Source organism: Pavona decussata, unplaced genomic scaffold (genome assembly GCF_977016875.1).
Source record: "Pavona decussata unplaced genomic scaffold, jaPavDecu1.1 SCAFFOLD_534, whole genome shotgun sequence".
NCBI lineage: Eukaryota > Metazoa > Cnidaria > Anthozoa > Scleractinia > Agariciidae > Pavona > Pavona decussata.
Window position 1 is genome coordinate 107701 of NW_028145835.1, and position 22634 is coordinate 130334.

At 39.0% G+C, this 22634-nt stretch overlaps 1 pseudogene across 1 annotated transcript; it reads right to left on the minus strand.

Annotated features, from left to right (window-relative positions):
* Nucleotides 1-17680: 17680 nt before the first annotated feature.
* LOC146449966 (uncharacterized) lies at nucleotides 17681-22413 on the minus strand (annotated as a pseudogene). Its single transcript, XR_014860450.1, has 8 exons — nucleotides 22356-22413; nucleotides 21126-21617; nucleotides 20554-20732; nucleotides 20240-20339; nucleotides 19692-19788; nucleotides 19366-19598; nucleotides 19059-19160; nucleotides 17681-18961 (listed from the first exon to the last, which is right to left on the minus strand). The product of XR_014860450.1 is annotated as an uncharacterized LOC146449966 (transcript).
* Nucleotides 22414-22634: the final 221 nt, after the last annotated feature.

The window sequence follows — 22634 nt, forward strand, 5'->3', positions numbered from 1 at the left end:
CTAAGCTGTACTTATACAACCTTAGCTGTACTTAGACATCCTTAGATGTACATAGGAATCCTTAGCAGTACTTAGACATCCTTCGCTGTACTTAGCATCCTTAGCTGTACTTCAGAGACATCCTTATACATCCTTAGCTGTACTTAGACATCCTTAGCTCTACTTAGCTTGACATCCTTAGCCGTACTTAGACAGCGTTAGCTGTACTTAGACATCCTTAGCTTTACTTGGACACATCCTTAGCCATCCTTAGCCGTACTTAACCATCCTTAGCGATACTTATACATCCTTAGCCGTACTTAGACATCCTTTGCTGTACTTAGACATCCTTAAAAATCCTTAGCCGTATTTATACATCCTTAGCTGTACTTAGACATCCTTGAACATCCTTACCCGTTTTTATACTTAGACATCCTTAGCTGTACTTAGTCATCCTAGCTTAGCTGTACTTAGACATCCTTAGCTGTACTTAGTCATCCTTAGACATCCTTAACCACCCTTAGTTTGTCGCCTGTGAACTTTGAGTATCTCATGGTAGCCACACTTGTTAACTGTGGTACAGCAGCTTACCATTCGTATTTGGTATACGGTATGGAAGACATCTTATATCGTCTGATTTCGCGGAATTTTAAATATTTGAGAGAAGACGGTGCCGTGACACAGCCTACTAGTTGCGAATGATTTCTATAAGTTATTTTCAGAATTCACTTTATTCAGTCTCAAGTTTTCAGGAGAGCGTAGAGGGGATTACTATAGAAACTTATACTGTCTGGTTAATATAACGTACCGTAGTTCTAATATAGATAGCAATTTAAAAGTATTGGTGATAAAGGGAGCGGCTTTAGGCATCTCCCTTTTTATAAACGTATGAATGGAATCATACTCGAAAATGTGAAGGAACATATGAGCTAATAAAGGAGCGCTAGTAGGGCCAATAGACGCGGATATCCCAACCAATTCAGTTGCTAAATATTACAGGCGTCTTATCATCTGTCCAGAAACTGTGAAAGTTATTTCTCAGTTTTAGTGTTTTTAAACCTGCTGGTGGTATGCTTGAATACAAAGTTCAAAATTCCATAGTAATACGAGTAGTTGTATTCTTGTTGTTTTTTTTTTAATCGGTTCACTACATGCACAAATTATAATAGAAGTTGGTCAAAGTATACTTCAAAATAGTGCGGTAAGGAAGCCCATTACTTCTTAATTTCAAGTTGTTTTTCTTATAATGTGTGGTTTAATTTTTTAAATTGTTGATAATCCACATTCTCTTTACAATCGTTTAACCAGAATAGTTTTGCCGCAGTAGGTAGACTGTGATTAGTATTCAGTGAAAGATCAGTGTTGGTTCACGAAATTGAACCTGCAATAAATCTAGGCTTGCATGGTCTTTGCCGTGAAGTTTTGTTATCCAATTAGGCTTAGTATGATTTTGCGTGCATCTTAATTCCTAGAATTGTAGTTGTTTAGTGTTGTTGTAGCTGGAAAAATCGCCAAGCATTACATAAACCTATACATGTAGTTGACACAAACATTTATGTCAGTTCACTGATCCCGTTTATTGAGGAAAGAAATAACAAAACATTAACATTTCAGTGTAACAATAACATCTACATAAGGATTTTACATCAAGAAAATTCCGTTGGATAAATTTTCTCGAATTTTTCATAAGCAGTCACTTATGACCCTAACGTCAAAAAAGAGAGCAATACAAGGAAGTTCCGTGAAAATTGAAAGTGGAACAAAAGGAAAAGGACCTACCTATAAAAATAATTGAAAGTAGGACAAAAGGGAAAGCAAAGGACAAACTTGATTTATTTTCCTACAAACGTTTTGATGGAACTTCTCGGTATAGAAATCTGAAAACAGAAAAAATAAACAATCCATCATTCCGAGTGCATTTTGAACCTGACCGAGTGTAAATGGATTTCACGTTGGAAAACAGTTTTAAACATTACCGAGATTTGAAAATTTGGTTCCTTTGATGCATGGGATAGATCACGACTTGTTTTCAAACCTTTTTTGGGATTATGATAGAGAAACTCCATGCATTGAACTCATGAACACTTTCCCCGAGTAATTGATTCCTTGCAAATATATACCTATATTACTGGTCCTGGTTGAGAACGCGTGACAATGGCTACAATGGCTAAGGATATCTAAAAACGCCTAAAGATGTCCAAGTACGACTAAGGATAACTAAGTACGCATAAGGATGTCTAAGTACGCCTAAGGATGTCTAACTACGGCTAAGGATGTCTAAGGATTGCTGAGTACAGCTAAGTATGGCTAAGGATGTTTAAGGATGTCTAAGTACGTCTTAGGATGTCTAAGTACGGATAAGGATGTCGAAATACAGCTAAGAATGTCTAAGTACGGCTTAAAATGTCTAAGTACGTCGAAGAATGTCTAAGGACGGCTAAGGATGTCCAAGTACGGCTAAGGATGTATCAGTACATCTAAGGATGTCTAATTACGCATAAGGATGTCTTAGTACGGCTAAGGGTGTCTAAGTACATCTAAGGATGTCTAAGTCCAGTTAAGGATGTCTAAGGATGGCTGAGTAAAGCTAAGTATGGATAAGGATGTTTAAGGATGTCTAAGTACGTCTTAAGATGTCTAAGTACGCCTAAGGATGTCTAAGTACGGCTAAGGATGTATAAGTACAGCTAAGGATGTCTAAGTAGGGCTAAGGATGTCTAAGTATGGCTAGGGATGTCTTATTACGGCTAAGGATGTCTAAGTACGTGGAAGGATGTATAAGTGCGGCTAAGGATGTCTAAGTACATCGAAGGATGTCTAAGTATGGCTAGGGATGTCTAATTACGGCTAAGGATGTCAAAGTACGTCGAAGGATGTTCAAGTACGGCTAAGGATGTCTAAGTGCGGCTAAGGATGTCTAAGTACGGCTAAGGATGTATAAGTACAGCTAAGGATGTATAAGTACGGCTAAGGATGTCTAAGTACGGCTAGGGATGTCTTATTACGGCTAAGGATGTCTAAATACGTCGAAGGATGTCTAAGTACATCTAAGGATGTCTAAGTACATCTAAGGAAGTCTAAGTACTGCAAAGGAGGTCTAAGTACGGCAAAGGATGTCTAAGTACATCTAAGGAGGTCTAAGTACGGCAAAGGATGTCTAAGTACATCTAAGGAGGTCTAAGTACTGCAAAGGAGGTCTAAGTAGGGCAAAGGATGTCTAAGTACATCTAAGGAGGTCTAAGTACTGCAAAGGAGGTCTAATTACGGCTAAGGATGTCTAAGTACATCTAAGGAGGTCTAAGTACTGCAAAGGAGGTCTAAGTACGGCTAAGGATGTCTAAGTACATCTAAGGAGGTCTAAGTACTGCAAAGGATGTCTAAGTACATCTAAGGAGGTCTAAGTACTGCAAAGGAGGTCTAAGTAGGGCAAAGGATGTCTAAGTACATCTAAGGAGGTCTAAGTACTGCAAAGGAGGTCTAATTACGGCTAAGGATGTCTAAGTACATCTAAGGAGGTCTAAGTACTGCAAAGGAGGTCTAAGTACGGCTAAGGATGTCTAAGTACATCTAAGGAGGTCTAAGTACTGCAAAGGATGTCTAAGTACATCTAAGGAGGTCTAAGTACTGCAAAGGAGGTCTAAGTAGGGCAAAGGATGTCTAAGTACATCTAAGGAGGTCTAAGTACTGCAAAGGAGGTCTAATTACGGCTAAGGATGTCTAAGTACATCTAAGGAGGTCTAAGTACTGCAAAGGAGGTCTAAGTACGGCTAAGGATGTCTAAGTACATCTAAGGAGGTCTAAGTACTGCAAAGGATGTCTAAGTACGGCAAAGGATGTCTAAGTACATCTAAGGAGATCTAAGTACTGCAAAGGAGGTCTAAGTACGGCAAAGGATGTCTAAGTACATCTAAGGATGTCTAAGTACATTTAAGGAGGTCTAAGTACGGCAAAGGATGGCTATGCTGCTCAGGATGTTTATGTATATAAGTGTAACCCTAACACGGACCACTATATGAAACCTTACATAAGGTAGTTTATATAAGTGTAGCTGCCCGGACCACTATATGAGTGCCTACACCAAGTAGTTACCCAAATTGCGCCAAATGTGGTTACACAGTAGTTACCAGTCCCTGATATCGTTCTGAGAGACTCGACAATCCAACGGGAGAGGCCTGGGGACCAAATCCCAGACAAGTTGCGGGTTTTGCGATAGTTTGAAGTGTCATTTCGCGTTTGTGAAAAAAAAAGAAAGAAAAAAAAAAAAACGAAAAAAAGTATGTCGGAGCCGAAAACTATTCTAAACAGATAATTTTTTTTACAGTTGTTGAATAAATTCTCCGCTTTTTTGCTTCGGGTGGTAAAGGGTATTCTTTAGAGTGGTTATCAACTTTTGATTTGTTGTTGTGCGTAAACAAAAAGTTAATAATTAATTCTGATAAATAAATTTCAGTTTTCCACAAAGGTTCGACAGTTGCACTCACAACCACAGCAACAGTTTACAGCATTACGCAGAAAAGTTTTTATTCAGGTCATGTGGGGAATCTGAACAGTTGTCTGAAAAGAAGCGCTTTTTCCACCAAAACGTACACTGTACCTGCCTGGCCTGCATTCGATCGAAACGTACTTACAACTATTTAAGCGCCCTTCACGGCAAGGCTTCATCACCTACATTCACATTATATCATATCAATGCTACATTTTATTACGCCATCGTTAGGCAGAATTAGGCATGTTTTTTTTTCCTTTTTTACAATTTGTTCACCATTTCACCCGATTTTCTGAGTCAATCACCTTAACTGAAATTCACTCGCCGTTGCGTTTGTCCTCTTAAAAACCATAGATAACATTTAAGTTTAACGGGGCAAAATGAGCGGTCAGCACAAAACAAACCGCCAGTGAATTAACGTTGAGTCACCCTATTTAGCTAATCACCATTTTCAGCCCTTTACCATCTTTTTTCTTCACATGTGGCTGTTTTGGCTTGTTTTCCTTATCAGAAAAGCAAAATTAACCACTGGTTCACTCTTCCTACTGAAACTAATTTTAAGCTGCGCCGAGAACAAGATGTCAACCTTGATCAAATTGGCGTGAAAAGCAATTTTCGTTCAAACTTAAAAGAACACGACGGTTCGTTTCTCGGAAAGTCTTTTAAAACATGTTTTACAGCTAATACTAGACATTTCTTTGGCGAAACATAACATGTTGTTTAGAGTGTGAAACTAGTATCAGTCCAGATTATAGAATGCGCTCGAGGTTGTAGTAGTGATTGACTGCTGCACTGTGAACATGCACATGCTCAAATTGAAGTTCGAGTTAAACTGACTTCGAGAATACGAACCAACAACAATATTGTTCTTTCGAGATAAAACGTTTCAGACTAACAAATCGTTGCAAAAACCTTAACAACTGACCACCACCAAACTAGCATCTAAAAGCGATCTCCTGCGATGAAGTGACCGGCCTAGCATAACCAGATTTAAGCAGGGAAAAAATCAACTCAACCGATTTTAGATCCGGCTACTTTGCGAATGTTCATACCTGCGCATGTATAGCTCCCGAACTTTTGCGAAATTTTAAGCACTTCCCGTTTCGTAAGCACACAAGAGTCACAAGTCTTGTACCCGCTTTCCGGTGTTTATAATCTCGATCCCAAGCTGTCACTGATGGCGAGAGTTTAAGGTGACACTTCACGCGAGAAAAGTCTAGCAGCGTTTTTCATCCCAATTTGTAAAACAAGACTCTTTGAGCCGAGAGCTATTCTAAACAGATATTTTACTGCAACGAACAACTAGGTGGCCCTGTTGTCATTATTTTGTCCAACAATACTGGAAAACAGCATTGCGCGGGAAATTTTGTGTTCAGAACATGTGGGGACTCTGGAACTACACTGAATTAGGTCACTATAATCTCCCGGCCAAAAATTAACTGCATTCAGTATCGAAACGCACTTACTAGTTAGCGCCCTTTACAGCAAGGCTTCATCACCTACATTCATATTAAATCACATGAATGTTACATTTTAAGTACGCCATCATGTGGCAGAATTTTCTGTTCTTGGGCCATTATTTACCGTTAACTTTTTTGTGTCAAATTTCCCGCCAATTTTTTTGACTGTAAAATCTGTTGTTGTCTTTCTTCTCTCTATCGCAGGATTCGATCAAAATGCACTCGTCTCTTCTTAGCAAGGTATCACCTCTTAAATGAATAATTTGGCCAACATTGTGATAATCACGATTGATCCCTTTGCGCAAGAAATTCTGCCAAGACGGTAGCCAGACCAGTGGGGAGTACAATGGTAATGGGCTCCTGACAAAACATTTGTACATTTTGGTCACCATTTCACCCAACTTTCTGAGTCAAAAAGCCTTTGTGATCAGATATATTACCGAAATAAACAACTAGGTGGCCCTGGTTTTATTTTCTCATAAATTCCCAGTCTTTTTCTATCGCTGAAGCGTTCATGCATTATACGCAGACATCACGCTTCATTGCACTAAATATTATGGGGACCATCCCGAACACATGTCAGAACTTCGACTCTCAAGCAGTTTAAGGCCTGGGTTTGAAGGGTGTTCAGAAATTATGAATGATCCCCTATATCTTCGGTTTGTCTGCCTAGAACAGGATGAAATTTTCCCTGAATATTAAACTTGATGTTTTCTTTTGCCTTAACGTATAATTTTGATCACGTGACACATCACGTGACCAAAAAATGAAAATTTCGTAAATCGGTAGCCTCCCACGCAGTCGTTTTTAGGGGACTCGAATTACCTCGAGTCCCCTAAAAACGACTGCGTGGGAGGCTAGTAAATCGGCGATATGGTGGCGAATTTTCTTTATATAGATAATTGAATTAGTGTTTCCGAAGCAGATTTTAAATATTAAACTTTCTACGTTTGGAATGATTGTCCTTAAGTTTTTAAATTGGAGAAATTAACAATCAAAGGTTGAATTGTGGACTAAAAAATAACCTTTGTCCTGATAAATTTTTTCTGGAGAACAATGGACGATCATTCCAAACGATGGAGATATTTAATCTTTATTAGAAACGCGTTTTTGTGTGATGTTTTCTCTTAAAACCGTCGCCTACCTGTCAAATCTTTGCTTTTTTCACAAAAACGATCACGTGACGTGTCACGTGATCTATAGTACCACTTATTACACTTAGAAATTTTCAGAATGATGAGATCTTTTTATCTTCCAAATTTCAGTTCAGTGCCATTGAATTTGTTAAAGTTATCTAGAATAAGCCACTTTTCCTCTTAAAAGCCCTTAACCCAGGCCTTAAACTGCTTGAGCTGAATTTGTAAGTCGATTTTTTACCGAAACTAACCGCTAGGTATTTTCTGCACTAAAAAAAATTCTTAAATAACGATCAATTTTCTGAAAAGGTTGGATAGTTAGTTCACTTTGTCATATAAATTCATCATGATGATAATAATAACAATCCGTTACACAGCACGACAGAATATGCTACCGGTATGACCAGACCATGTGGGGACCATCTAGTAACAAGTAGGCCCAAAAAAAAATTACCTACATTCGATCAAAACGCACTTACTAGACATTCATATTTTAAAATTACATCATTTACATTTGTACGTGATATCGTGAGCAAAATTTGTTACTGTCGAAGTTATCGCAGTTTATTTGTCACAGGATTCGATCGAAATGGACTCGTCCCTTATAGCAATGCTTCATCTACTAAAGCTATTATTTGGTCAGACTTTGAGATAATCACAATTGCTTCATTTGCCCTAGAAATTTTGCAGAGTGTAGCCAGACCACTAGTGAAACAGAACAGCTGCACATTTTGGTCACCATCTGTGATGCATTTCACCCGATTTTCCGAGTCGAAAAAGGCTTGTCGATCAGATACTTTACAGAAACGAGCAATTAGGTGGCCCTGGTTTTATTATCATTTTTCTTGAAAGATAAATTTCCTTCAGTTTTCTGTCGGCGACTTGTTCATTGTGACATTGTGTTATACGTACTGGTGGATGTCGAGAAAAAACAAATCCGGTTTTTCGTCACAGTTTTATCCGAATTTCTGAGTCAAATTGTTCGCCTAAACTAACGACTTGGTAAATTATGAACACCTCAGCCTATAACATAGCGATCTGTTTTCATAAAAGGCTCCTTAGTTTCACTTCACAGCATAAATTCACCATAATAATCACAGCAATCAGTTAATTACACTGCGTGAAAAAGTTTTGTGTTCAGACCCTTGTGGGGACCCTATTTAACAGTAGGCTCTTAATCCCCCAAAACGTATTCAACAGGACAACGTAGCGCAGAGAAGTAACAACTTAGGGTCCTTAGGAACATAAGGATTTATAGCTTACCCGTATAGCCTAGCTAAGCGTTCCTCGTGAACTGCTCTGCTGTGTGGTACATGTAATGCGTCACCGAACCGACAACAGAAAAATCCTAGCCAAAATACTTGGCAGTAGTGATAATTCACTGTCACGTAGTAACATTTTGCACTTGGTTCAGATCTTATCTACATTAATGGAACAGGTATTTATACGCATGGGGACTCGAATAAAGCATTATCTTAGTAAATCCATTGATAAATTCATTGCAATGTCTCAGATAAAAAAGTCCTTTCATCTTTCTTATCTTTGAACAAGTTTCAATCACCTTTGGTCCCCTTAATTTTCCATTGCTCCAGAATCGGAGAAGTGGGGACCGTACTATACAAACAAAAAAAGTTTTAATTTAATCTTTCTTATCTTTGAAAGTTCACCGGCTGGCGGTTGCGTTGGTCCTCTTAAGTCCGTAGCATGTTTTCACAACATTGGCTCATGGACACACAAGATAACATTAAAGTCAAACGGAACAAACTGAGCTGTCAGCCAAAAACAAACCGCCAGTGAACGTTGAGTCAACCTATTTAGCTAATGGAAGCATTTTCAGTCCTTTACCACCTTTTCCTTCACATGTGGCTGTTTTGGCTTGCATTGTTTTCCTTATCAGCAAAGCAAAATTAACCAATGGTTCACTCTTCCTTCTGAAAGTAATTAAGCTGCGAGAACAAGATGTCAACCTTGATCAAAATGACGTGAAAAGAAAGTTTCGTTATTAACTCAGAAGAACACGACGGTTCGTTTCTCGGAATATCTTTTAGGACGTGTTTTACAGATAATACTAGACATTTCTTCGGCGAAACATAATTTATTGTTTAGAGTATGAAACTAGTATCAGTTATTCCAGATTATAAAACGGCGCTCGAGTTAAATTGACTTCGAGAATACGAATGCAGCAGCAATATTGTTCTTCAGGGAATAAACGTTTGAGACTAACAAATCGTTGCAAAAACCTTTACAAGAACCACCATCAAACTAGCATCGAAAAGCGATCTCCTGCGATGAAGTGACCGGCCTAGCATCACCAGATTTAAGCAGGGAGAAAATCAAACATTTTAGATCCAGCTACTGTGCGAATGTTCATACCTGCACATGTGCAGCTCCCAATTTTTTTTGCGAGATTTTAAGCACTTCGCGTTTCGTAAGCACACAGGGGTAACAAGTCATGTACCCGCTTCCCGGTGTTTATAATCCGGATCCTAAGCTGACTCATGGCGAGAGTTTGAAGTGACACTTCAAGCGAGAAAAGTCTAGCAGCGCTTTTCATCACAATTTGTAAAACAAGACTTTTGGAGCCGAAAGCTATTCTAAACAGATATTTTACTGCAACGAACGACTAGGGGGCTCTGTTGTCATTTGTCCAATAATAGAAAACAGCATTGCGCGAGACAATTTGCGTTTAGAACATGTGGGGACTATGGAACTACACTGAATTAGGTCGCTATATCTCCCGGCCAAAAATTACCTGCGTTCAGTATCGAAACGCACTTACTAGTTAGCGCCCTTTACAGCAAGGCTTCATCACCTACATTCATATTAAATCACATGAATGTTACATTTTAATTACGCCATCGTGTGGCAGAATTTTCTGTTCTTGGGCCATTATTTACCGTTAAATTTGTTGTGTCAAATTTCCCGCCAATTTTTGACTGTAAAATCTGTTGTTGTCTTTCTTCTCTCTATCGCAGGATTCGATCGAAATGCACTCGTCTCTTCTTAGCAAGATATCACCTCTTAAATGAATAATTTGGCCAACGTTGTGATAATCACGATTGATCTCTTTGCGCAAGAAATTCTGACTAGTGTAGCCAGACCAGTGGGGAGCTTACGAATGATAAAACAAAATATTTGTACATTTTGGTCACCATTCCACCCAACTTTCTGAGTCAAAAAGCTTTTTTGATCAGATATGTTACCGAAATGAACAACTAGGTGGCCCTGCATTTATTTGTCTCATAAATTCCCTAGCCTTTTCTATCACTGAAGCGTTCATGCATTATACGCAGATATCACGCTTCATGCACTAAATATTATAGGGTCCCTCGCGAACACATAATAATAATAATAAGAAGAAGAAGAAGAAGAAGAAGAAGAAGAAGAAGAAGAAGAAGAAGAAGAAGAAGAGGAAGAAGAAGAATCGTTATTGTGCTCTATTGTGCTTACAGATGTCTGAACTTCGACTTAGCTCTTTTTCACCTTACCTCAGTCCTATATGTAGAGTCTTCATTTCTATTTGCCATGTTCCTGACTCCCACCCTCTTTTTCGATTACTCCCGCTCGCATTTTGTACTTTTTATCTAGCTGCCCACATTTGTGCGACTCCCGCTATCCGCCCAGCTTAGGGCTCTCGCCTGATTACATGTATAAAGGACACCAAAAGGAGTAAGTTAAGGCGACATTCAAATGAATCAGGTTTCCCTCAAAGCATACTATAAATGCAATAACACAGGGAAGAAGGAATACAAAAGGATTCTTAGAGAAGCTGTTCGATGGTTTTACTTAATATGTTTGTGTTAACTTAAACAATCGTTTAACATGTTGAAATATGTAATTAGCGAGGGCTTTGTACAGGAACAGAAAAGTTTCACTTTGTGCAAGTACTATTTTGGAAAAGAGGTCAAGAGAGAGTAGAGAAGAGTAAAGAAGAGAGAGTAGCAACTTCTGTCATATTTGTAGTAATAATCATTATCTGAACCAACTCGAGTTACGGAAACTGGTAGTAAGTTACTGGACTCAATTATTACCAACTTTGCGCCCCTTTTTGTACAATCATTGTTTTATTTTTGCCAAAATTGGGGCTTCTCTAATAGAGAGGGATTGTTAAACGCACAGGTTTGGGATTTGTCGAATCAAAGGTCAAGGCATTAATAATCATACTTTTTTGTCTGATCAATGTAAACATCAATACCATCAACAGGATATGCCGGAGGGTATCCCTGTCGAGGGTATCTCCTTATTAAATCAAAGCAATTCAACTCAAATCAAATGTTAGTTTTTGATGAGAGGGGAAAACCGGAGTATCCGGGGAAAAATCTAACCCGCGATCAGGCCATTGGCGATTGGTGGAAGGCGAGTGCTCTGACACTGCGCCAATCCTACTCTACAGAGTTGTGACTGGTAGAGATGCCTATAGAAGACTGTAATGATGTTCACGCTGCTTACTGGGCCTTGTTTCAGCGATTCGCAAAACTGTTGATAAAAAACATCTGTTAGAAGACTGTGACTATTCGTCCAAAGTACAGACCGTTAATGAATAGCGGCGTTCGAAATGCGATTGCTAAAATTAACAAAGAGTTCGTTTGGGTCATCCAAGTCAATTGGATCATCCAACTCAGTTGGATCATCCAAGTCAATTGAGTCAGTTGTGTCCTTAAAGTCAGTTGGATCATCCAAGTCAATTGGATTATCCAAGTCAGTTGGATCATCCTTGTCAATTACGTCATCCAAGTCAATTGAGTCATTTGGGTCGTTAAGGCCTTTTTACTCCTTGTGAGCTTTGCTTTTGACCATTGACCTTGAAACTTGGTGGCCATGTAGTCCTTGACGGTTTAACTTAGGTCAAGGGGGGAAGCGATCAGAGATCAAAAACCAGGAGAGTCAAAAGTGACCTTTTTTCTGGGTCAGAATGCCTCTCAACAAATTTGAAGTTGGGAACATGTTCTTAGAGAGGATGATGAGAAAGAGAGCGCCAGATTAGCACTTGTGACCTTTGCTTTTAACTTGTGACCTTGAAACTTGGTGACCGTATTGCCCTTGACAAGTGGACTTAGCTCAATAAGTAAAAAGGTCAAAGGTTAAAAGCAAAGGTCATGGGCATATTTTTCTTCCTCCTGACCTTTGGTTTTGACCTTTCACCTTGTCGCTAAAGTATAGTAGGCTTCTTTTTGCTTTTAACGTCTCATCTAATTTTCATGGTCATTGATTAAAATTCAAAACCAGGAGAGTCAAAAGTGCCTTTTATATATGGGTCAGAATGCCTCTTCACAAATTTGAAGTTGGGAACATGTCCTTAGAGAGGATGATGAGAAAGAGAGCGCCAGATTAGCACTTGTGACCTTGAAACTTGGTGACCGTATTGTCCTTGACGAGTGGACTTAACTCAGGAGGTAAAAAGGTCAAAGGTTAAAAGCAAAGGTCGTGGGGCATATATTTTTCTTTTTCCTGACCTTCGGTTTTGACTTTTCACCTTGTCGCTAAAGTATGGTAGGTTTCTTTATGCTGTTAACATCTCCTCCAATTTTCATGGTCATTGATTAAAACCCGAGCTCAGGAGAGTGAAAAGTAGTTTTTTTCTAGGAAAAGATACGATGCGTTTTTAGTCCCTGTGACCTTTGCTTTTGACCGTTGACCTTGAAACTTGGTGACCATATAGTCCTTCACGGTTGAGCTTAGGTCAAGGAGGAAATCAGTCAAAGGTCAAAAGCCATGGACGTGGCTTTTATTTTTCTTTCCCCTGACCTTTGGTTTTGACATTTGACCTTGTTGCTAACGTATGTTAGGCTTCTTTATGCTGTTTACGTCTCATCCAATTTTCATGGTCATTGATTAAAATTCAAAACCAGGAGAGTCAAAAGTGCCTTTTATATGGGTCAGAATGCCTCTTCACAAATTTGAAGTTGGGAACATGTCCTTAGAGAGGATGATGTGAAAGAGAGCGCCAGATTAGCACTTGTGACCTTGAAACTTGGTGACCGTATTGCCCTTGACGAGTGGACTTAACTCAGGAGGTAAAAAGGTCAAAGGTTAAAAGCAAAGGTCGTGGGGAATATTTTTCTTCCTCCTGACCTTTGGTTTTGACCTTTCACCTTGTCGCTAAGGTATGGTAGGCTTCTTTATGCTGTAAACATCTCCTCCAATTTTCATGGTCATTGATTCAAACCCAAGCTTGAGAGTGAAAAGTAGTTTTTTTCTGGGTCAGAATGTCTCTTCACAAATTTGAAGTTGGGAACATGTCCGTAGAGTGGATGATGAGAAAGAACGGGCAAGATTAGCATAATTAATTTGCACTAATCTGCAAAATGGAAGTCACCATGATACGTTTTGTCTGGGTTGGAATGCCACTTTTCGCCAATGTGGAGTTAGCAACGATGAGAAAGGCCGGGTAGTTTACCGATCTGCATCAATCTGCCAATTTTCACCAATTTGGAAAATACGTTAGGCATGTCTTTAAAGACAGTGACGCGAAAGTGCGGGCTACATTTGTACAATTTTGTTGGATCGGCAAAATGGGCCATTCTACGAAAGACCATGATGACAAATCTCCGGCAAGATTAACACAAATCGTCACTTTCATTTGGGATAAAGTAGGCTTCTAGAGAGTTACGCTATAAGAAATTGAACCGAAATAGTATTTTCTTGTCGCATTTCCGAAATCGACCGTTCCGTAAAATTATCCCACTTCTCTTAAATTTAGACTGTCTGTTCCATGACATTTTAATTCAACGAAAACGTTTAGTTTTTACACGAGCACAGGTTGAATTAAGCTCAGTCAGGATAACAACGTGTATTTACATTGTAAATGTAAACAAGAGCAAAATCACCGACACTTGTTATCAGTTCATCCGTGATACGAGTCATTTTGCTTGTTTTGGAATTTGTCGAATTGACGAATTTTTATATAAGAGGTATTTGTGTTGATAGATCTGAAGTTTTAACGGTCGGGTCTAACAAATAGATTCCATTTGGCCGTGCGCGCCCTACTGCTGAACGTGGAGAAGACGTCAAAATATGGCAAGAACAAAGAAGTACGCTAATGAACCTCAGGCGAGTAGCGTGTCTGATATTATTGCCGCATTTTGACATCTTCTATGCGGTACACACGGTCCCCGAATGGAATGAATTTGTTATATACCTTAATGCTAAGATTCTCTAAAGTGAGCTTCATACCAAGTGCTTTCACAAACGTTGTAAACTGTAAAGAACTTCTTAGGATGAAGAAGTTGCAAATTAGCATACTGAACTTCAAAGAAGTTTGGAAACAGCTTTCTCAAAGTAACCTTTATTCTAATAGCACATTTCTGCTTCCAAAGAATCGACCGCGTGATGTTGTTCATCGTCGACTATTCCTGCATTTTCTCACAGACAAACGTGGGGACAGATTTCATCCGTTTTGTCTGACGAAAAACATTCTAGCTTGTTAGCACACAAAAGGCCCTATATCCCATTGATCTGTTCCAAGACGTTTTGTTTGTTGTTGCCTCGGACGACAAGCAAATTTTCGGGAAAAAATAACTTCGTCCTGCCACAGTGACGACATTCGTGCGTGCGTCTGTACTATAATTACCCACTTCTCTAGACCAATCCGAAGCGAGGTTTTCACTCTTAATTGCAGGAAATATGGTAAATACCTGGAAAGTTGAATAGACTATTACAATTCTTACAGTGTACTTATTAATATATGTTATTGTGTTTAAGGCGGACGAGCAGCCCCCTAGTAGGGTAAGTGCAATGGCTGTAGGACATAACATCTAATGGCGAAGAAGTGCAATACCAGAGAGAAGGGTCCGCACACAAACAGGGGGACACCGGTCGCCAATTGCGCTGGGGAGTCGAACCCCACCCCTTTGAAAAAAAAATCTGCAAACATTGTGCCACAAAGGCACGCAAAACGGAAACAAAAATCACTGCACAGTAGACCAACAAAGGACACCAAGCGCTAGCAATCTTACGAAACGGATACAAACAAAAACATTACGAATAGTTACTAAACAGTGTGTACAACCGGTGAAGGCAATAGAGGTGGGGGTAACACCCATTTTGGATCATCATTACGGTCTATGCAGCAAACTTTTTGATAACATTGTTAGTGATCCAAACCATAAATTGAAAGCGCTCCTTCCTCCAGGTTATGACAATTCACGCTATAACCTAAGACGACAGCGCCATTTTAATATACCGAAGCTTTTTACAAACAGAACCAAAAACACTTTTATATATGCGATGTCGAGGCTGTAGTTTTACCCCATATACTTTATAAGTTAACATATTTTAATATAAATACTTTATATAGAATTTTTAACACTGTAATCAGTTTTTTATTTATTATCAAGGATTCATCTGTAATTTTTTAAAGTATCATAAAACATTTGTAAATAATTGCGCAATTCAGCCTTTGGCTGCGATGCATTTTTAATAAACTATCTATCTATCTATCTATCTATCCAGAAAGCAAATATTAACACATAACAAAAACAATAACTGAACAAGTGTTGACGAGCAAAGGAAGCAACATCCCAGTTGCTTCCCCGACAGTCAAACATCACAGTTAACAAAGCTGCACAGTCATATGATTGTCGATGGGATAGAGCATGCCAGATAGGATGTTTTGGTTGATTGGCATAACTAACAATGCACGTCGGCCGGGAGAAGGCTGAGTATGAAAACCAGTAAGAAGTGTTGGAAGTGACTTTGAGAACAGGGCTGGAGGATGACTACTGTCCCAAGCTTGGACCTATCTTACGCAGGTTTCCACTTAAAAGGTAATAAGGGAAAGATTGGCGTAGGTGTCATCCTGCAAACCTAGCACGGTCTGGCTGGCATGTACAAATTGGTCTAAGCTCTCCTGCTGCCCCAATAACACTTCGGCACCATGGAGGCCATGTTGATGAGTATCCACCAAGACAATAAAACACTTTTCGATGGGCATAAAGAGGACCGTCTTCTCGTTAGCTATTAGCAAGGCAGCATGGCCGTGGTTACGGGTACACAACTTTCGTAACTGGAACAACAAAAGTGTGGGCGCATGTTCATCAAAAACGCTTACCGGCAAAGGGAGGTCAACAGAAGCACTAACACTTCGCTCTACAATGATAGCAGCCTCCGCTGCTGACAGGAAACGCTGTGGCAAGCTATGGCGACAACTATCGTGAAACCGGTTACCAATTCTGATCGCAGCACACATAAGCACAACCCACAGCGGAGATAACAGAGGCACTGATTGCAGGTCAAGGCGCTGACAGTATACTTCATGAGCAAAGATGAGCGCAGTGACACTGCAAGCATAGCTACCATTACGCCCGTCGAGTGTTGATTGGCTAATCTCTACAGGAAATTTCCATTCTATCAGGTTGCTATGCGGCAGATTTTCCCCAGTGACTTCAAGATCCTCCCCTGCGGTGGGCTGATCGATGTCTACACGTTCGTCATCAGAAATTGCACCATTATCGACATCGTCCTCGACATCATCATCATCTTCCCCTTCGTTTTCACCATCTTGGATATCAAGGGATTCCTCGAAGCTGATACCTGACAGAGCGGCTTTGAATGAGGTTGCTGCACTGACCAGTTGAAGTTTACAGAACGCGATCCCCTTTTTGACACACGCCAACTTTCCTTCAATTACTCTTGTGTTCTGAGACTCAGTTGTTTACCTGGCTATCTCCACCTAAACGTAAAAGAGTAAAAAAAATCTTTATTAGCCAAAATGATTTCCAGCTAGAGACAAGTGCTAAAAGGTTTTGCAATTCTTAGCATACACTTTCTGACTGCACAGACTCTTCACCAGGCTCGAGCGGCATCTCAACGTCAAATTCACGGGGAGGATCTTGAAAAACTGGGAGAAAAAAAGAAGAAAAGCAGTTGGAAATATATATTTCATTCAAAGACAATGCTACTCAACATGAATGTAAAACATTGAATTCATTTGAATCAAACTGGCTAACTGTCGAGGCTGTCCTTCAACTCATCTGCAATCCTCTGAAGCTGAGGCATAGCAACCTCCATGTAGAATTTTATGAAGTGGGCCATCTCCATTTTGACCAGGGAAACTTCTTCCTCCCATCGCTTTGTCATTTCAAACTTTTCAACGACTAATCTCTTGATACGTACTGGTGTATCTATAGGAACATCAACAATTGAGCAAAGAGAGAAAGAGCGAAGTTTAGCACCCTATTTAAGTAAAAACGGTTGTATTGCTATGAGGGCTATAACAAGCAATAAGCCTAATTGACAAGGGCCTGTTCAACCATGGTAATTGGTCAGGTAAGTTGTTACCCTGTAATATGAGTACTGGTTCCAACCCTTTAAACACAAACAAACTTTAAATTTCACACGGGTAACACTACAAGTTGGCCATACAGAAAATGTTAAAGGTTTGCTTGGGCAACTTCTGCATCAAGGTTACTCAAATAACAAGCTGTTTCGGCCTATTTGGGCCTCATCAGCACGGCACAGCAAGATCACCCAGTCTGAATTAGTAAATCAGCAAACTGAGCAATTAGCAGCCGTGGAAAGCAATCAGTATAGTTAGCTATGCCTACCTTTTACCAACGATAAATAAATAGTTCACCTGCATTATTTCCCCTGGGGAAGTTTCCAGTCATGATATCTGCAACTGTACATGGGTTAGGGTCAGCATCTTGGTTTCCTGCTGCCTCTTCATTGTACTGCTGCACCCGAGATGTTAGCTTTGCCTTGTCAGCGGATATTTTTTATCGCAGTTTGGATCGTTGTTTTGATGACTCTAAAAAAAAACTAAGGGAGAAATTCTCAAGGAAAAATATGTTAGTAGCTAACATAATATGTTACATATTTTTTTATTCCTAACCCCCAGCCCTTCTTAGAAAAAAGTCATGCACTTACCTGCCAATTTGCTCATTAAACGAGTGGTCTGTTCAATAGATGACGCCAACATTTCAATTTCATCTTGAAGCCGAATGCTGCTGGTAGTGCTATGCAAGGCTTCTATTTCTAACAAACAGTAATTTTGATGTGTCAGTACACTAACCATTGGTAATGCAATACACCATGATCCATAGTTAATGCGGCACAACATGGCCTTACCTATCTTTTGCATGCTTACCGTGCCTTTCGCAGAAGGTTGTGGTTTTGCTTCCATAAATCATTGCACAGGAAGCTTTAGAAACTAACTGATAGGTGGGTTTTGATCCCATTTGTTTGATTGATGGCAATGAACAATGTAACCGTAGGTTGTGATTTGAATTTCGGATTCAGCATATTTTGAAAGGTGCGGTAAACAAACTAGGACATTTTCCTTGCTCATAATTTGCACATCGAAAAATTGTCAAACTCGAAATGCATGACAACAACCCACAATATCAATTTTACCTTGTGCATGACAAACAACAATGTTCTTCCACTCGTCTACCTTAAATTGAACTGATGGTACATTATATGCAACAAGAACTTTAGTGAATTCTTTGTCTGATTCACTTTGCATCTTAACAGCCTAGCACACCAAAGATAAGAAGAAAATATGAGGTCATTCTGAAGCTAACAACACATTGTATTTTCGTATATTAACCTGAATTGAATAACCTTTAACTTTATAAACCTTTAATATAACAATGGAATGGAATATTATTCATGAATTGTTTTAGCAATTACATCATTGACTCTCAATTTCTATGTGCAATAGTTGATTTGGGCTGTGCCTTCATGTTCCCTTGTCAACTTTTGCAGTGTAAAATCTTCAGCTCACGATCTAAATATCAAATAATATAATTGTGTATGTGTATTTAGTGTTGGGGGTGGGGGTGGGGGTGGGTCAAAAAGCATACTCACACGAGTGTATCGCTTTGCAAGACTCTGCACCATGCCAATAATTTTCCTCCTGTTCTATGACAGGGCATGCTCAGTAATGAGCTCTTCCCGATCTGGAAGATTTACATCACATTTGTTTACAATGATGTTCTACATCGTGTATCTTCTTTCATGACTAGTATGTAACTTCTTTAGTTTCCAGTCACTCACAGGAAGCATGTGCTTGGTGGTGTTTCCACATCGCGACATGTGAGAGTTGATCTGTTCTACTTCTTCACCAGTGGAACATGTATCTCCATCTTGCCATCTTGCCTGAATGATAAAATCTGTCTAAGTAGATTGATAATGTAAATACTGATACACAGACTTGCAATATTAAAATGATTTTGCAGAACAAGGGTGGTCCAGGTAGGATAATTACCATTCAAACATTTGTTTTGAATGATAATTATAAGTATTTGCATTAGGTGGTGTATAGGGTGAGGCATTCCCTTGTACTTGATAAACATAAGTTTACCTGGCATGTCCAATTGTGAGCCTTGGCATGCATAACGGACAAGGCAGGTTTCATGTCACTTCCATCAAGACCACCAGCCTTTCTCGGCCACTTCCAGTACTTGCAAACTATATCCTCCCAAAAATACATGACACCAGCTGGTATCATTTTTTTGAGATGGATCTAGTTTGCATAACCATACAATTCCCCCTGAAACATATTCACTGCCCACTGGGCCAAGCCATGCTTACAACCTGAAAATAAAGGACTTTCTTGTCAATACAGTTATAGATCAGCCAGATTTAAATTAAGGTAAAAGATTGATCATTGTTTCATTTCAGTTTCACCTGCTATCTCCAGTCCAGTCTCATCCAATTTGGCTGACTTTCTGCCTCTGTTGTTGGCCGCCCGCCAGTGGGAATCTCCTTATCTATTATCACTATCCTGTAAACAATGCAAACACAAAAACAGCTGCCTTATCACATCAGCTAAGTTTTATACACTGTCAAATTAACAGCACAGGTATTTATCTCTTGGTCAGTAGGAAAACAATTTACAAGTGAAAATTGGATATTCAAACTGACATGCATTAGCAAATAAGAAATAGCACGCAATAACTTGACACTACATCAAAACAAAGGACAGAGCAAAGCCATTGGTGTCCTTATTAGATTACGGGGAGAAGAGTTTAAATGAATTTTAGATCTCTGAGTAAAAGTGAAATGTATGTTAAAAATAGAGGTGTTCAGATTACAATTTTTTTTGGTAATAGAAGCTTTGATATTACTTAGTAAAAAAGGACAATTAAGTGTGAGAAGCAACAAAACCACTGGGCCTATGTTAAAAAAATAATGCTACATGCATGATTCTACTACATGCCAAACAGCTGACAGACCTTAGATTTTGGCTGCTTTGCATAAACTGTTTTCATGTGATAGTCAACATCCTTATTATTGGCAATAAACACATCACCATATTAAGATGGCCTTCTTTGACTGCAAACAATAGTAGGATTATTATAATACATTTATATATATTTTTCAAAAATAAAGACAAAAACATGTTTCTTTGTTAGACAACTATATCTTGATCATATTATTATTATGTTAAATCAAATGCTTTCTGAGATTAATCGATTTTGCTGCTACAGGTATTAAAACACAAATACAGGTGATATATACAACTGTAATAATAGTTTTCATGACCTACCTTCCTGATGACTGGTAACGATACAATTTCATGTTACCATCAACATGACAGGAATGCTGCCTGATAGAGCATGTAGGACAGTTTGACCAATCCATGCCTTGAAGTTGACTGAGTTCATATTGGCAAAACTTCCACTCTTTAAATGAGCGACGGAAAGTTGAAGGATTGATTGTTGGCTCCTGCAAAACAGAATCCAAGAAAACAAGGAAACCAGTGCCCAATATGTTCAGTATATACTCAGAACTTTGTAGTTACAATGATAATGAAAGATAAGTCAGCCATAAAGAAACGATCAATTTTTGCATAAGCGGTGTTGCATGCATCACTTTGGAGATTCAACACAATAAATCTGAGTGATGTACTATTGTAAACTAATCCTTGCAACATACATACAATAAATAATAGCTAATAAATGACAAAGCTAGGTTACCAAATGATAAAGCAGGAGAAAAGAACAACACAGTCTGAATTGAAAGTGTATAAGCTCTCATATGCATTAGTGTGTTTATAAATTATTCGTCCCAAACACCTGCTACATTGGATAAAGAATTGGAATGAGCTATAAACAGTACCCGTCCTTTCATCCTAGACACATTCTCGAGTGCTCTGATAAATGACGTTTCAGACGTCCCTGGCATTCTCTTCTGGAGCAATTCCCAAAGCTGAAAAAGTCCCTGATCAAACACATAGCTTGTATCAGTACTAGTAGGACTTCCAGGCCAATACCCTGCTTGGACAACATCAGTTAGTGTCCAGGATGGAGCCACAACGTTGCAACTCTTGCAGTGGATTACAGAGTTGCTTAAATCAAACCGACCTAGAGGTACCGGTACACAGAAACACAAAAACACATCATGCATGAGACAAAGATTACAAAAAGGTGCAAGATTAGATATACATATGTTCAAACAGCAGGAAGAAATATAAATAAAAGTACAGAGTTGATACCTTTTTCATTTCAATAATCAGAGTCTCTTTGGTATTTACAGGAATTTGATGTAATGTTCCAGATTCCTTACACTTGGAACAGAATTCTGACAGTTTGACAACTGGATATAGCTTGGCTTGAGGGTAGATAAAAACAAAGAGCAAATGTAAGCCAGTTGACAATTTTATAACTAAGCTGTCTAACACTGTTTGCATTTGCTAAGGAATGTCATTCAACCCCAAACGCCTGTGAAACGTTTACAAAATTTCTACCAATCAAACATTAAGCTGGCTTTGAATTTTCCTGATGGCCACAACAACACATCCATTTATAATATGGCGTGAGCAAAATTTGAAGCCAGCTTAATGTTTGATTGACAAAATCATTGTGTAGCAATGCAAATGGTGGTAAAATTTGTTAGCAGTTGTATCATTGATGACATTCAATACACAACAGTTACAGAATTATATTAAAGGAAAACATAGCAAAATAATGGCAAACATTATGATCATCGTGTACAGTGGAACCTGGTTCATAGTAAAACTCTTGTCAAGCAATAGAAAATTGGTTACCATATTCAGAGGGGAAGTAATATGTCAATGGAGTGAGGTTGCACACTGGATCACAGTATATCTCCTTGAAAAATCACCCCAGCAATAAGTGCTACATACAAGCAGGAAAATGTGAATTCATAAGCACTGCCCTAACTTAAGAACAGACTTCAACGGTGTCCCAGGTAACAACATGGTGTTGATAAATAACAATTCTATAACAGGGTAAAGGAACTTTGACGCCATTATAATAATAATATTATTATAGGTGTTGAATAATATGTCTGACTCATTCACTCCAATCCATTTAATGGTGAACTTACAGGTAGTTTGCATAGTTCCATTGTCATCAAGTGTGATAGTTGGAGGTATGGCTTGAAAATACCCATTGGCTTATTCCAGAAAAAATCCACACCCCCCCCCCCCCCCCGATGGATGGGGTCGTTTTTTAACCCCCCCTCTCACTTGGATTTCCTGAAGCACAAGACCCCCCCTCCTGTCTGGATTTCCAAAACAAAAGACCCCCCCTCCCGCCTGGATTTCCGGAAAAAAATATTAGGCTTAAATTTAATTTATTTTTAATATAAAATACGCACAATCAC